Source organism: Schistocerca americana, chromosome 3 (genome assembly GCF_021461395.2).
Source record: "Schistocerca americana isolate TAMUIC-IGC-003095 chromosome 3, iqSchAmer2.1, whole genome shotgun sequence".
Lineage (NCBI taxonomy): Eukaryota > Metazoa > Arthropoda > Insecta > Orthoptera > Acrididae > Schistocerca > Schistocerca americana.
In genome coordinates, this window is record NC_060121.1 from 804119450 (window position 1) to 804137803 (window position 18354).

Here is an 18354-nt window from a genome sequence, read left to right on the forward strand (position 1 = left end):
CTCAGACCTTGCCGGTTTTTCTGAATGCTGAAGCAGTGCTTCTGCTGGTCACTTCTTTTCTCATTTCTTCGCATTTTCCCTGCAGCTGTTTCGCCTTCGCTGCCCTGCACTTCCTGTTTCTTTCATTCCTTTCCTTCAGTTTTCGTACTTCCTTCTTTAGTCGATCAATTGCAGTACCGTACCCCTTCTGTTACCTGCGCTTTATTCGGTGTTACCATCCTTGTACTTATGGTTGCCGTTTATAGGGATGTTCCTTCCTGTTCAACTGCCTACTGTAGTTTTTTTTTTTATTGTACCATTCACATCATTGCCGGCCGAAGTGGCCGTGCGGTTAAAGGCGCTGCAGTCTGGAACCGCAGGACCGCTGCGGTCGCAGGTTCGAATCCTGCCTCGGGCATGGATGTTTGTGATGTCCTTAGGTTAGTTAGGTTTAACTAGTTCTAAGTTCTAGGGGACTGATGACCTCAGCAGTTGAGTCCCATAGTGCTCAGAGCCATTTGAACCATTCACATCATTAACGAACTTATCGTCTTATCATGCGTCTTATCATTTCTCAGTACTTCAGTATCCCATTTCCTTCCACACTGATTCTTCCAGAGGATTCTCTTAAATTTTAGTCAACTCTACATCGTTACTAAATTGTGATATGAGTCTTTATCTCTCTTGGGTACGCCTTACAGTCCAATATCTGATTTCGGAATCTCTGACTGACCATGGTGTAATCCAGCTGGAATCTTACCGAGCCTCCGCATTTTGTGCAAGATTCTTGGAGAGATTATTCGCTATTACCATTTGAAGTTTATTACAGAATTCAGTTCGTTTTCCTCCTCTCTCATTCTTACTGTCATTCCCATATTATCCTTTAATAATTTCTTCTAATCCTTACCCAACAACCGCGTTCCAGTCCTCTGTGTGCATTAGATTTTCGTCTCCCTCACATACCGATTACCCGTTCAATATCTTCATATACTTTCCGTATTTCTTCATCGTCAGCTTGCGACGTCGGCATGTATAACTTAACTGTCGTTGCCGGCGTTGGTTTGCCATAGAAGCTAACGACAAGACCCTATACCGGACGAGGTGGTGCAGTGGTTAACACACTGAACTCGCGCTCGGGCGGGCGACGGTTCAAACCCTCATCCGCCCATCTTGATTTACGTTTTCCGTGATTTCCCTAAATCGCTTCGGGCAAATGCCGGGATGGTTCCTTTGAAAAGGGCAAGGCGACTTCCTTCCCCATCCTTCTCTAATCCGATGGGACTGATGACCTCGCTGTTTGGTCCCGTCTCCCAAATAAACCAACCAGCCAACAGAAACCCTATCACAGTGTCACACCCTCTATCCTACCTTGCTATTCTCCTGGATTTGATGTAGCAGTTTCTAAGTGCTCTTCCTCAAGGTGGATCCGATCTTAATTACCTTTCCGTGAATTTCCTCTTCATTAATTAAGAAAAATGAAAAGTGAATTCATGTTTGCCCTAAAAATTTTAGAAGAACCACGAGTTTCAGAACAGGAAGAACGATAGAGAAAAACGTGCATGAATTACCTTTACTACTGTTCCTAGAAACTTCCTAGGGAATTAAGAAATCTCCAGTTTTCGAGATCATGGTCAAAACCATGTTTAAACATTTCTATGGGGTATATTCTTACATGTAGGAATCCACTTCCTGCACTCACATATTGACTACATCTCCGAAAATCGGGGATATTACTGTAAAGACTATGAAAAACATCAAAGTTATGGAGAAGAGGTACCACTGCAGATAGAAAGAATGAAAGTATGATGACCGACTATTGCTCGATGTTGGAGAGGGACAGTAGAGGTGAAAGTTTTGTGAAGAAATCAAGAAAGAGAAACGCTTTAAAAATAAATGTATACATACTGAGAATGTTGTTAGACGCGTCTGCACAGATCGCATTTCGCCACATTTTGTGTAAGTGCATGTGAGGTAAAGTAGTGAGTGGAAATTAGTGAAAAACTGAGTGATAACAGTGCACTAAATAGTAGTTCATTGAGACACCAGCCAGGGACACGAAAGAGGAGGAAAAATTTTGCAGATGACATGCTGTCAAGAAAAACGAATAAAACGAGCACTAAAACCGATGTATAATAATACAGTTCAATTAGTGATGTAATTTTAAGAAACAAAAATTTGACCCATAGAAAACGACACATTGGTCTCGAAACATGTGTGGGTAAATACAAAAATAAACTACTTTTGTTTGCGTAAGGCAGATTTCCAAAACAATCCAGTTTTGATAGAGTAGATTGTTTTGTGTAATCTGTGCTGTATCTGTTAAAACCTCTGTATAACTTCTAGTGTCCGATTCCACTCGTCTGCTTCGATGAGTGACGTCATAACAAAGGCAAGGACCATGGTAAGGACGTTACATTAAGGAAATCTTCGAAAGAAGCGGATGGTATTCGTAAACGAAGGAATGTAGCATACGATAAAATTAAAATCACAGTTCCCATGATTATCTAGTTAGCCACGAAATGTATAAAAACGAAACGAAAATGAAGGAAATAAGTTACAACAAAAGGGAAGAGAAACATGTATGTGCAAAATAAATTATTACCATACTGTAAGCGAGTAAGAAACGCACAAACGGTATAGCCCGTGATGAAGTCTTAATATTATAAAATTGGGTTAATTTGTGGTAATAATTATTGAATTTAACGGTACTACCGTGGAAACGTGGGCATTATGGGGGGGGGGGGGGGGGGGGGGAGAGAAGAAAATGTGACACGACAACGCACGTGTATGAAACAGTATCATGAAATGTGGAAAAACCGACAAGTAAATACTAAAGTAAAAATACAATGCTAAGTAACGAAAATTTACAATAAGTAATAAATATTGAATTCGATAACTAGAAATGATCTTGATACATTAATTCTATTTAACGTTTCCAATATTAGGTACTTTTTAGCGATAGTTCACAGAACAATTACAAGTGCAGAAATCATATTACATACCAGTGCAGACGCCTCCTGCATAAACGAACTAAATAATGAAACACGAAATCGTTGGATGCGATTACTTTTTGTGAAATTTCGTCAGCTGTGTACTGGTTCTCTTTTAGAGTTTTTGTGTCGGTTTCTCAACTTTTCATGCTACTGTTCTTTTTATGTTTCACATATGTTATTTTTAATTTCATTTTCCCGTTGTTGTGTTACACTTTAGTTTCCCCTGCCTGAAACCCACACTTTCCTACGATAGTCCCGTTAGTCAGTAATTAACGCTATTTTATAACTGTTGGGCTTCACCACAGCAACAGGTATATTGTAATCGATTTAAGGTTAGTTGTGTTTTCTTGCTCGCATTAATTACGATGACAACTTTTTTATAACATTTATATTGTTGTTTTCCTGTTCTTATTTGTTTTCGTTACCTTCAATTCTTTAAACATAATTAGTGCCTAAGTAATTAATCACGTGAACTATGATTGTAATTTTATCGTAAGCTACGTTCGACTGTTTACCAATATGATCAACTACTTTCAAAGACTGCTTCTTTGTAGCATCTTTGCCTTAGGTATGATGTGATTGCTCAAAGCCGACGGGTGGAACTGGACACTAGAATTAACCCAAATTTCTGGCAGCTAAGTTGACACCCATTAGATTATAGGTGATCAAAAAACTGACACAAACTGTAGCATCATTGGTAGTTCGTTATAGTGAGTGTAATGTAGTGCAGAGTCACCACTTAACCGATGACGATGGCTGAAAATGACCGTCGCGCTGTTTCAGATCGTAATCAGAAGCGAAATATAGCCTTTTTGCCAGTAGCTAAGCAACTGCATGCTTCGCGGCTCGCCAGTGGGTCCGCATGAGCTGGCCCTCTGTCATTGACGACAGATAACTGGAGGATGGCCATCAAAGGACAAGTGCTGTGTGTCACGTGGGAAATGGCCGCTGTCAACATGGATTTGGTACTTCTTCTGCTATTTGGTATCAACAGGAATCGTTGGTAAAGTGGAATTGATAAGCATTTAACACATTTGTTTGTTGGTGGTCTTAATATGCACAATTGTACGAGCTGCTATTTGGAAGTACCCCCTGTGACTAGGATTATTTATACTACGTGCTTTAGATTTGAGTTAACAGCAGTTCTGTGTAAAGAGTTTACTGGTTGGTCCAACATACATTTTTAAAACTCTTCATGCCACAGTTACATCTCTCTGTTGACTTTGAGACCTGTTGATAAGTTATAGATATTACTTGACTTTGTTTGTGGAGTGAGAATAAATGCAAATTAAGTTATATTGTCTACTGTCTTAGTTGAAGACACGTAGGTGTCCTAATTTTAGCTATAGATTCTTCTGTGGAACCACTCTCAGTAATCTGAATTTAAAATCAGGCTATGTACACTGCTAAAGGTTTTGTGTGTCTATGCTACAGTTATTTCTGACTATCGGGTAAGGGCCGAGTCTTCAGTTTATCAGTATTGTTTGTGCTGGCTTTGTGATTCATTTTGGTACTCAAGACTAATTTTACAGCTTGTTGTGGAAGCCAGGTGTATGTTGTTGTTATATGTTATTATATTTATATACTCTTTATGGTTGCACATATATTTCACAGTGTTTTTACAGTGACTCATTGTTTGTTCCATCCAATAACAAAATTTTTATTGACGTTGGAATTATTATTATTGAGCATTTGTTAACTGAAACATTTTTCTCTCTGTTCTAGTAATATCTCAGTTTATAATGTACTTTATTTAAGTTGAGCTGAAAGGTAATCACCGAGACGGCGTGAAACTCTACGCACCATTATGATTTGAAATCTCTAGTTATATTTTTCAATTTCTAAATCTAAATCTGTCTAGTTACTTAGCTTGCGTTCATTTGAGTTTATCACATTTCACTTGTTACAGACAAAATAACAATTTGGAGTACTTTTTAAAATAAATTTGGATGTAGTGTCAGGTTTTTTGTGACCTGGCACCTTACCACTCCCAGTTCCTCGTTTGCTAATTTCAGAAAAGACAATTCCCAATATGCAGTGTTGTTAAAATAAGCCCCTCGTGATGAGGTGGATGAGGGGAACTCACTCAAGCTGTAGGGAGGAGTTCAAACTCTCAGAGCTTGTTTCCATGGAGAGATTCCACTGTTCATGCCAGAGTGATATAGAATACCACAGCTGTGACCTCTACGAGTGCCAGAGTGGCGTGGCGCGGAGTGAGATGGTGAAGATTTGTCGAATACGGTTACACAGTTGTCTTCATTCACATGGCTGCCAGTAGCATGTCGAGCAGAAGGGCTCTGCCAATTCTGTATAGAGCCGATGTCTGCGCGTGACTTCCAGTTTTCTCTCCATGAGAACACGCAGGACGTTCAGAGAGCGATCAAAGCACACCAGTTTAGTTAAAATAATTCTCTCTCACTGTTCAGTCTCAAATGCACATTTTTAATTATGTGAAATGTTTTGATCATTCTGTATCTTCTTCGGATGTAAATCATAGTAAAACTAATTTTTTTTCTAATATTGTACCAGAAGTAGAAAAAGAATAATGCGTAAATGCACAATCTATATAAGAATTTGCGTCGGCAACCGTCTTGTCTGTTCATAACCTCATTTCAGACTAATGCTTTTTGCAACTGCGGTCACTCTTTTAAATAGGTATCTGACGATGGTAGGATATTAGGGAAGGGGGAAAGGAGAAAAATGGAGGAGCGAGAAAAGAAACGGAGTGTATGATGACCGGGGAAGGGAAATGGAAGCATGGAGAGAGTGGTGGGATTGTCATAAGTTTAACAAGAGGGATATTGCTAAAATTATAGAGGAAGTGCAATTATGTACATATTCTAGTTGAAATATTAATAGGGTAGAACAACGGGTGTGGAAAGCGTAAACGGCATAAAATAATATAACTATAACATGGTGCCAAGAGGACTGAGAGCGGAGAAAGAGGGTGGGAAGAGTGTGTTAGTGGCTTTAATGAGAGGGGGGCTTTTATTAAAATTGCAAAATGTCAACTATGGAGAAATCCTTGTTTTAAAATACTAGAAGTATAGACCAACGGACGTGTAAAACTGTAAAATGGCAACAATAGTAAATTATAAAAGTGGAAATACAGGAATTAAAATATTAAAGGTATAGGCCTAGCAATATGGATGTGTAAATAGCAAAAGACGTGAAGACCATAAAGAAAAGAAGTCGAAGTATGTAGAGGACTTAGAACTGCAGTATCTTTAAACATTAAAAATTTCAAATACAGTATAGAATCATAAAAAGGATAAAACAATGAATTACAGAAGTGAAACTATGTGCAGCTGTCATATCGTTTATTAAAACAAAGGGGCAGCTCTATGTCTACAGTTCAGAGGATGTACCACCATTTTATTATATACTATTATATACAGTCATATCACCAACTGTTTAACATTTCATATCAACACCCTTACCACGCACAAAGACACAAATATTATCATCACGAGAGAGTTTACAAGACCTGCAGGTCCTAACACACAATGGTTTATCAATAAAAAAATTAGTTGATGTTTCATCAACACCACGAACTTGAGACATGGTTACCATGAACGTCCGATAACCGAGAAAATCACGAGGAGGTATCTGCTCCAAAGACGTTGCAGTCGACTCTCATGATGATAATATTTGTGTCTTTGTGCGTGATAAAAGTGTTGATATGAAATGTAAAATAGTTTGATATGTTGTTTCTGTGGTCTTCAGTCCTGAGACTGGTTTGATGCAGCTCTCCATGCTACTCTATCCTGTGCAAGCTTCTTCATCTCCCACTACCTACTGCAGCCTACATCCTCCTGAATCTGCTTAGTGTATTCATCTCTTGGTCTCCCTCTACGATTTTTACCCTCCACGATGCCTCCAATACTAAACTGGTGATCCCTTGATGCCTCAGAACATGTCCTACCAACCGATCCCTTCTTCTAGTCAAGTTGTGCCACAAACTCCTCTTCTCCCCAATTCTATTCAATACCTCCTCATTAGTTGTGTGATCTACCCATCTAATCTTCAGCATTCTTCTGTAGCACCACATTTCGAAAGCTTCTATTCTCTTCTTGTCCAAACTAGTTATCGTCCATGTTTCACTTCCATACATGGCTACACTCCATACAAATTCTTCAGAAACGACTTCCTGACACTTAAATCAATACTCGATGTTAACAAATTTCTCTTCTTCAGAAACGCTTTCCTCGCCATTGCCAGTCTACATTTTATATCCTCTCTACTTCGACCATCATCAGTTACTTTGCTCCCCAAATAGCAAAACTCCTTTACTACTTTAAGTGTCTCATTTCCTAATCTAATTCCCTCAGCGTCACACAATTCCACTACATTACATTATCCTCGTTTTGCTTTTGTTGATGTTCATCTTATACCCTCCTTTCAAGACACTGTCCATTCCGTTCAACTGCTCTTCCAAGTCCTTTACTGTCTCTGACAGAATTACAAAGTCATCGGCGAACCTCAACGTTTTTATTTCTTCTCCATGTATTTTAATACCTACTCCGAACTTTTTCTTTTGTTACTTTTACTGCTTGCTCAATATACAGATTGAATAGCATCGGGGAGATGCTACAACCATGTCTCACTTCCTTCCCAACCACTGCTTCCATTTCACGTCCCTCGACTCTTATAACTGGCATCTGATTTCTGTACAAATTGTAAATTGCCTTTCGCTCCCTGTATTTTACCCCTGTCACCTTCAGAATTTGAAAGAGAGTATTCCAGTCAACATTGTCAAAATGCTAGAAATGTAGGTTTGCCTTTCATTAATCCATCTTCTAAGATAAGTCGTAGGGTAGTATTGCCTCACGTGCTCCAACATTTCTACGGAATCCAAACTGATCTTCCCCGAGGTCAGCTTCTACCAGTTTTTCCATTCGTCTGTAAGGAATTCGCGTTAGTATTTTGCAGCTGTGACTTATTAAACTAATAGTTCGGTAATTTTCACATCTGTCAACACCTGCTTTCTTTGGAATTGGAATTACTGTATTTTTCTTGAAGTCTGAGGGTATTTCGCCTGTCTCATACATTTTGCTCACCAGATGGTAGAGTTTTGTTAGACCTGGCTCTCCCAAGGCTGTAAGTACTTCTAATGGAATGTTGTCTACTCCCAGGGCCTTGTTTCGACTCAGGTCTTTAGTGATCTGTCAAATTCTTCACGCAGTATCATATCTCCCATTTCATCTTCATCTACCTCCTCTTCCATTTCCATAATATTGTCCTCAAGAACGTCGCCCCTGTATAGACCCTGTATATACTCCTTCCACCTTTCTGCTTTCCCTTCTTTGCTTAGAACTGGGTTTCCATCTGAGCTCTTGATATTCATGCAAGTGGTTCTCTTTTCTCCAAAGGTGTCTTTAATTTTCCTGTAGGCAGTATCTATCTTACCCCTCGTGAGATAAGCGTCTACATCCTTACATTTGTCCTCTAGCCATCCCTGCTTAGCCATTTTGCACTCCCTGTCGATCTCATTTTTGAGACGTTTGTATTCCTTTTTGCCTGCTTCAGTTACTGCATTTTTGTATTTTCTCCTTTCATCAATAAATTCAGTATCTCTTCTGTTACCCAAGGATTTCTACTAGCCCTCGTGTTTTTACCTACTTGATCCTCTGCTGCCTTCACTATTTCATTCCTCAAAGCCACCCATTCTTCTTCTACTGTATTTCTTTCCCCCATTCCTGTCAATGGTTCCCTTATGCTCTCCCTGAAACTCTGTACAACCTCTGGTTCTTTCATTTGGTGATATGACTGTATATAACAGTATGTAATAATGTGGTGGTACATCCTCTGAACTGCAGAGCTGTACCCTTTGTTTTAATAAACGACATGACGGCAAAAAAGAAACCTGTTGGGTCAGTATGAATGACGCATCCCAAACATTCCACACTCTGATATCTTGATGCCGTGATAGAGTTTACTGAATATGTTTTGATGCGGCATGTTACCGAATATTTGAGGTAATGTTTTATGATATTGATGTTCAGCCTTGTCGTTCATGGCGTAATGCTACTCGGTATGCTAGTAAAGGAGAAGTTAATTGTTTGTTTAATGTTTCCATATCACATTTGTCTTTTCATCTTCAATTGTATTACTTTTGTAGGAACAATCCCACCTTTTATATAATGCATCCGTTCGTTGTTACTCATGATCGTGGTTTTGGCGAACAGAACAGCAGTGAGACCGTCATTTAAAAACGTCGGATCAACTGCTTTTGCCTCCAGAAATTCATACAGGCTGTTGAAATGTGGGAACTGTTGTCTGGGCTCCACGCCAGCTCCGAATTCCCAACTCGAGTTGCCAGATCCGCCGAGAGCGGCCGAAACCGTCAACTTAGAGGGAGCATGAAACGCCTGGCGGGAGATTAAGAGTGTTGGGGATGGCTGCTATAAGACATAGGGTTACGTTCAGCACGGTTCTTTGGGGCACCTTGTTTGAATGAATAGAAAGTTACAATAATGCAGCTCCGACGCTCACACGAACAATCTGATCTATTAATACTTTTTTAATGAATTTGAGGAGACGCCTCGGAAGTCACGCCTGTGCCATGTATGGAGGATACCCGAGCTCCGGTAACTATCATATACCTTTTAGAAATCAAGAAATACAGCTAGTCTGCATTTACGCAGAGAATCAGCCAAGAAGTGATATTTTTGTCTGCACGGCCATCTTCCACTGCAGCTGTTAAAGTCACTTATTATTGGTTTTCTGTTTTAAGCTTAATGCAATTAATTAAAGAGAATTTTACACCAGACGCGTTTTGCTTTTATTTCGAAAGATTCTTCTGCAGCCATTCTTCAAATTGGATACATGTATTTGTATATTTTTGGTTGCTTTATATTGAAAACAGCATTTTATTTATAAAGCTGGTGTGCAGTTTACTTACGGTATTTCTGCCTATTGTTGACATATTCACCAAACCGTTGCTTCCTCCCTCACTCTTAGCAGAGGCTGATTTCGACAGAAACTTGCTTACACATATGCACTTGGTAGCTTTTGCCTTTCTGCACTTTTTCTTATGCTGTGTTTGCAGTATTCACAATTCACCTAAAATTTTTAAAGTTGAATTGAAGTAACACACATTAATACAGTGTTTATGTCCATTTGTTTTCATTTAAGTTTTGAGCGTTGTGAACCCGTGAAAATAATTTTTTTTATAATGGAATTCGCGTATGTGTGTGCCCTTTTTTGTATAGGATGGATGTGGAGGCAGGGAGGGAGGGAGGAGGAAGAGTAGGAAGAGGAGGAGGAGGAGGAGAGAGAGGGACAAAGATACAGGGTTTAGGGGGGAGGCCAGAGGATAAATAATGGGTGTATGTATGTGTGTGTGTGCGTGTGTGTGTGTGTGTATGTGTGACATAGAGAGTGAGTTCGTGTAAATCAGTGATAATGACTTGTTTGTTAGGCCGATATGTGGCAGTTGTTGGGGAGAGGTGGTTAGGAAGGGTTGGGGGGGGGGGGGGGGGGCAGGGGAAAGGACGTTTGCAAATTGCGATTCTTTTACTCTTGGAGGGGGGGGGGGGGCATATGGTTCCCATAGGAAAGAAACTTGGAAGAGATTGAGAGAGTGTAGCAGTAAATGGAGCCTGTGGTTAGTATGTGTTTTTAGTGTTACATTAAGTGTTCAATCAGTTTAAGGAGATTGTGGTTTGCCAGGTTGGTCTGATCATTTATGAGTTGTTTCTTTTGTGTTATGGCTTTCTGAATGTGGTACTTTACTTGTAAGGTGAGGAGATGTTTTTTTGTTATTGTTTATCTTTATGATTCCAGATCTGTATCTTTTGGTGGTGGCTTTATGTTGATGTTGGTTTAATTGTTCTGAAAAAGTTAAATGTTTTGTTCTATCCCCCATGCTGTTACATTTTCTTTGTATCTGGTGTCAAATGACCTCCTCGTTTGATCTGTTTAGCTTCCTTCACGTGTGTCGCATTTCAGTTGATATATTTCTGATATAGTCCATGAAGTAGGTCGACAGGGTGACTAGATGCTTGACTGCAGAGAGATGACTAAGAAAGTCACATTGAGCGTTTGTTAGCAGTCTCCATACTAGCATTCTATACGCCATTCGTTCCCTCACCCTGCAGACTTACAAGTGATGGAACTGTGACGGCCTTGCCTTTTTGAATATGTAGTCGCTTTGGTGATGCTTATACTAAAATTGAAACGGTAGAAAGATCAGCATGGCCCTGTGTAAAAAGAGGGGAATACTACACCGTCTCTTGTCAGATTAACGATGTTAGCAACGTCGGTCGTGGGCATTACTTAGATAGGCAACCTCCTGGAACCTATAATATTACTCTGTAACTGTTCACCTCCTTCGCTGAGTGGTGTGCGATAGACACAGATGAACATCGCCTGGAATATAGACCTTCCGGCGATGTGTGGCTTGTAATTCGGAAGATGCTTGTCTTCTGTCTCCGAGTGCTACCCCGCACAATCGACTCCGGAAGGCTTCTTTGCCCTGTTTAGGTCTCCAATCTCCAGTCAAAGACAGATGGTAATAACTGGGTCTTGGACTTTCTGTGCTACGTTTTTCAGGACGGTCTCGAAGAGGTGCTTGACTTATGGACTTTGTTACAGGAACGACAGCATCAGTTGATATCTCATTTAAGCTGCATGTTGAATAATCATTTAATAAAAAAAGTAAAACAAAGTGATCAGCGTGACTGACTGCCATGCAGTGGGCTCTGGTTCGATTCCCGGCCGGGTGGAAGATTTTCTCTGTTCAGGGACTGGCTGTTGTGTTATGGTCCTCATCATTTCATCATCACCGAACGCAAATCGTCCAGTGTGGCGTCACCTGAAAAGACTTGCAACTCGGCGGCCGAACTTCCCTAGGTGGGGACTCCCGGCCATCGGTACCATAAGATCATTTCATTTTTCAGTTTTTAATTCAAGGAAATAAACAGATTTTTAGTTCACATACACAAATAATTAAAGACATTCGTAAACCAGATATTTATTTTTCCACAGTAAGTTGCTGTTTCAACGCTTTTTCATTCACTTCTTTAATAAGAAAACGCTATAATTCTCGTGGAGACTCCCTTTATTGCCTGTTGTTTTTTTGTGTGGAAGCGTAATATAATTTTTTGGGTTGTAGTCTGCTCAGGGAATAATTACTGATTTCATTTGTGTAACAGTTTTATTTAGTAGATGCATTTTAAGACTTTTTTTACAAGATATTAATCATGATACTAATAAATCAGAAGTATAAATTTTGTCACAGGAGTCTGACTTCAATAGGACTGTAGCTGTACTCTTCAGTGACTAAACAATTTGTGCTTCATGTCCACTCCTTTCTTAATCATTTTCGCATTAGAGAATGAACCCATCTTTGTTACAAACGAAGTTCGATTATATTTTTTATATTTGCCCTGTGTGAAACATTTGATTGAAGTTCTACGATCGAAAGACATTAAACACAGATGGGAGCCACCCATAATGCATTGGTCTAACCATCCACCGAATATCAAAGAAAAGCGATGGGAATAGAAATATCAACTACATTTTTTATTCATGTTAAATGAAAATTTCTTGCAGGATCTATTCAAAATATCTGTAAGAGCTGTAAATACTCACGTCGCTGTTCGAATGTGCTTCTCTGACACAACTAAGTATGCAAGCGAATGTTTCAAAATGTTCGCATCTCTTAATAACACCTAATTGGAGGGTTTTTCCTTCGTGTACTTATCTCCGACAAGAAGGCACACTTCTGTACGCGACGTGCTATTGGCTGCTTTCCTTTCGCCTCTACGACAAAGGAGAGGAGAGGTGATGATGTAAGGACCGTGATCATTAGTATTTTCGGAAATGTCCTGGATTAAAATCCAAACGTCTCTCCAACGTCTCACAAAGTGAGGGGACTGTTGATGGAGATCCATCTGTCGGATAGGGACATTAAGCACGACGTCCCCTGTGGTGATTTTCCACTGGCACCGCGTTTCAACCCCTCGCTTCTCTTATCATCATCCGACACAAACATGACACTACCAATTACATTCACCACCACTTACGTGATACACTTAAACACACAACTCTCAGACTTCTCGAAGGAGTGGTGCCAGTATGTGGGAAGAATAGAAAAAATAATTTTAATTATATGGCTGGTCTTGCCTCTCAGTGTCACCCAGCCAACCATGTCATACGACTTAGCTTTTTATCTGCCTTAGATACGAAGTGTGTGACAAAGGTAATGACATTGGCAACAGTGCGAGCGATCTGGCAATGTTGTTTTGTTCTCCTACTGTAGACCCGCGTTTTATCGCTTCCAGATGCTTAGTCTGACCTTGAGGTCCGTACGGCCATGATGTAATTTTTTTAGAGCGCCATCAATGAAGTAATGTCTTTTATAGCAACGCTGTGCAATCAAGTTTTGTTTTGAACTTGAAGAATCCACCACTGTGACGCTTGAAAATTGAAACAGGTGATTGGGAACATTCCTTATAAACAGCACAATTTTTCGTTGCCACAAAACATTTTTGGGAGTCCTAGAATACGTTGGAGATTGACCTCGCTGGGGTGAACCTTCACCAACTAAAAGCGACGAAGCCGTCGAACGTGTGCTTGCTCTTGTGAGATCATACCGACGTTTGACGATGAGGATGATGGGCGACCTGTTAACAGTTTCATTGTATATGAGATTTTGACCGAATATTTGCCCATGCAGAAGTTTTGTGCCAAAATGATAGCGAAAGATCTAACTACTCAGCAGGACAATTGAAGAAATCTGTTTATTGCTCTACTTCAGAAGATTTCTAATGATCATCACTGGTTCAGTTGTATACTCACAGACAACGAATCCTGGAAATTTTGTGTACGATACTGAGACGAAGCGGAACAGTGAGTAGTGGGACTCTGAGACATCTCCTCGGCAGAAAAAAAAACTCGAATGAGCAAATTAAAGATTAAAATGTTGATTTTCTTACTTGGCAGTGGTGATTTCGTACACAAAGAATTTGGTCCTCCAGACGAACTGTCAACCGCGTGTTTTATTAAGATATCTGTGAAACGACGGAAAAAGAGCGAATCGAGTGAGACCAGACATTGCAGACAAGTGAGTGCTGCATCATGACAAGGCCCCATGTCACACCGCCACTTCCATGACGTAACTTTACTGTTGTTCCACAGGCCCTCATTCACCTTATCTGAATCGTTGTAACTTTTTGCTTTTCCCGAAATTGAAAAAGTCTTAAAAGGACGTCAGTTTGGGACTCTGGAGAACATTCAAAAGAATGTGACTGACTCGTTAAAGGCCCTACCAGTTCAAGCCTTTCAGCGCTGCTACCAAGATTGGGAAAAACGACTATGCCGGTCTGTAGCTGCCGAAAGGAAGTACTTCAAAGTGGACAACATCGTTGTTTGAAAACATAAAAACTATGGTATATAAAAAAATCTGCCCCGTTACTTTTCTCACACATCTCGTACATGGATTATGGTGGCTTCCCGCCACTATCTAGGTAGGGTGTCGTCCTTCCAGGTACGATTCTAAATATGAAGGAGAAAACGCATGCATGAGGAGGCGTATGGTGAATGTAATCGTCGCTTACACCTATAACGTCGGAACATGGTGATGGAAGGACATGCTCCAGGTCCTTTGCAGCATTCACTGTTAAGTGAAGTGGAAGACATCTCCACATATCCGCAGGTCGCTACCGAAGTAGGTAGCTGTGGGAGAAATAGACAGAATCCACAACAAAATCGTTAACAACAGTCAGTCCAGCTACTGGCCTGAAACACGATGAATTTTATCCCAGACGAGATATTAGGGACTCAAATGGTTAAGAGAATTAACTCTGTCTACCAGGGGACTGGGATTTTTTTCGGGAGGAAAAAACGTTTAGGGGATGTTGGAGAGATTGCTGTTCGTTCTTTTGTACTGTGAAATTGTTGTCTGTCAAAGGTCGGCAACAAGCACTTGAGTTTCCAGTCAGTTTTAGTAAGCCTCGTCTCACGCCTGCATTTTTCGGAGATCTGCAATCTTGTTGGGTGCTGGAAAGGGTCGTTAGTGTATGTGTCTGAGATGATGGACCACACTGTACTGTGGTCAATCTGTGCACTACAGAAACAGGTATCCAGGTGTGACAACGTATGTGTCGATATGAACGAAATATGGGTTCGCCTTCGTTAGGAGAACAAAGTTAAGGTGGTTCAGAATATCTCCCAGGAGCCTGCCCCTTGCACAGAATCAGATAGCCAAATGGGTCATGGGCACTGCAAGCACCGACCAGCATAAAAGGGGTTGGGAGCTGAGTGATAAGCTGTAATACGTCTCCCCTGAAAAGAACAAGTGACGGAAGTACGTAGACGTCGCTGAGGGAACTCGAAATTCCAAGACGGAAAACACTAACAGCAACACTGTGCAACCGGAATTTCAACGGTTGTGGGCATCGTCTCGGGTCATCTTTACATTAATAAGAGCTCGATTTCCCTCCTCGGTGCGAAGATCGTAACCTATAGGGGGTGAAGCGTGAAACTTCGAAGCCAGCTTGACGCCGTATTTTCGTTTCTTGGAGGCAATAGTTTCCCCTATGCTATCTGACACTACGTGCATTCGATTTATGGATGAGACATGGCATTTCATTAATGGAAATCAGTTTGTGACTTTTAACACCTGATTTCGTGTGCATGAGACTGCAGAGTTCCTCCACAGAGACGTTAATAACCTTCACATCAAAATCGCTCTCGGAAAGAGAGACTTCTTAGTAATTCGATCGTTTAACAGCTATTTTCCTTGGCTTGCATCGGATTTTTTATAGTTTCTCCTGTATTGAAAGTGTTCCTTGTATTGATAAGGATAAAAACATGTTCAGTATTTGAAGTTGACCTGTTTGGTGTGGGTGAGACCTGATGACCTCAGAATGGTTTCGAAATCTAGTGCAGTTTTCCCTATAGTAGGCCCCCTGCATCGAAAAGTGGTTCTATTTGTGCTCGATTCTGATGCCTGAGTTTGTGCTGAGGCCTCACCACAGGAGATTCTTTTTGTAACTGTCAACCATATTTATGGCTCAAATGGCTCTGAGGGCTATTTGACTTAACATCTGAGGTCATCAGTCCCCTAGAACTTAGAACTACTAAAACGTAACTAACCTAAGGACATCACAGACATCCACGCCCGAGGCAGGATTCGAACCTGCCACCGTAGCGGTCGCGCGGTTCCAGACTGTAGCGCCTAGAACCGCTCGGCCACTCCGGCCGGCGTAACGGTCAACCCCTAAACTCACGCTAAGACCATTGTGCAATATGAGTGCCTCAGTGTCATAAAACAGTACACCTTCTGTGTTCCCTGCAGACACAGTTCTGTGGTAGTGCGGATAACGGGTGTATCAGAGTATGGGGGTGAAAGCATTTAGAAACTCACGTTAAAATACGAACGCCAGTACGATTAGTGCGGAAAAACGAGTAAATTGCACATAGATTCACCGTGAAATTCTATCGGGATGCAGACCAAATGCAGCGTCGAGTCCAGCGGCAGTGAAGTAATGCCAACAATAAGACCACAGCCGCACAGACCTGAGTGCTGCTGATTGAGATGTAAGGCAGTCGACATCAACCGCAGACGACCATGGCCAATATTTACGACTAACATAAACGAAATTTGACAGAACATAGATTTTCCTGTGATGAGGCTATTCGCAAAGTGTTAATAAAAAGGCTTCGTGAACAAGGAGCGGATATCTGTCTTCGAGAAACTGAACGACAGATGTTTACATGGCGATAATGCATATCATCACTTTGAAGTGTTGTGCAGTTTTAAATGAAAGATACCTGACCTACCAGAATAAAGAGAAACTTGAATTTTAAATTATTCCGGTGAAATTAACTATCGAAGCTTCGAACATGGTTAATTCGCACTAAGTGGCGATTTGGGAATTGCTCCAGGGAGGGACTGACGACCAGTTATGCCATAAATTGTTGAGAACGTTACTGTTTCCAAGGATGAGAATGCTGGACCCAACGTGCGCTCTTCAGGCTCTGTGACGACAGCTGAAATTTCCAAGGTCCATCGTTCCAAAAGTGCTGCAAACAGTTGTGAAATGGTATCCGTTGTGCGGCTAGAGGCAGTCGTGTATGCACATGGTCCTCACACTGAGCAACATTTCTAAACTGTAACGTATACATGGTACGCATTTAACTAACGTTACCCTCTCATGTGGAAATTAGAATCTGTTTCTTTCAATGGTTTATTCGTCATTTCTCTTCTGGATATCTTTACGTACGCTTTTCCACGAAATTGTATTGTCCTACTATCGATCGTTTTACTATCGTTATTTAATTATAAGCACCGTGTATTGCACAATGTGCCTTAGACAAGTATGTGCAGAACAAGGCTGCGTAGGATGGAAAGGACACACCGTGATTAAACTGCCATTTTAGAATGTTGTTGTGAAAGCAAATATTGCTTCATTTCCGATTTAAATGAAGTCAAACCTGGTGAACAAACAAAAGCTGAATGAGTCCAAAACGAGCGAGGAAACAGCATACAAAACAATTCACTCAATTTCAATGTAATATTTTGTCGAATAACTTTGCTAAAAATCGAAGAAAGTTTTGGTCTTACGTAATGTCAGACGCTCAGTGACCATATTGGCCCCGCAACGGAAGACAACAGGGAGAATCCCGAGATACTCCATCCAGCCTTCCGAAACCCCTCTACCACGGAAGACCGTAATACAGAGCACCATTTCAATTATTCGTTGTAGAACTATGGAATACGTTTTTTTGCTCACGCTTTATGACGTTCTTGGAGAACGAAAATGTCCTCTATAAATATCGACATGGATTCTGTAAACAGAGATCTTGTGAAACTCGGCTCGCTCTGTTCCTTACGAGATCAAGACCTCCGTGAACAATGGCACTCATCTTCGTGCCATCTTCTATGATCCGTAGTATAGCTGCGTAGAAAAGGCAGAAAGCATGGAAGCAATGGAGTGTAAGGTAAGGTGCTGGTTACTGTACAAATTTAATTTCATTGCTTGTTAATACACCAAAGACTTAAATTTACACTTCACTGCAAGTGCGAATTCACACAGGATGATCAAAAAAGTTAAATCTCGAAATTTATTTATTATGTTGGCTGTAAGACAATAATCTTTAATGCTATAACTGTTGTCAAAATGTATGGTTGTAATACTCTTGCATATTATATTAAAATAACCAATATGTGTCAGGCACATTCATACTATCAAAGCACAATGATACAAGAAAAATGATAAACTGAGTGCTCATGACCATTATTAAAACTCAAAATATTAGAGCACAAGTTTCAGCAAATTCTTTAAAGTGAAGCTATTAACAGAGATGTGTGTGCGTAGTCTAAGAGCATTGCGTATATTCATGATCATCATTTATTAACCAAATAGAGACA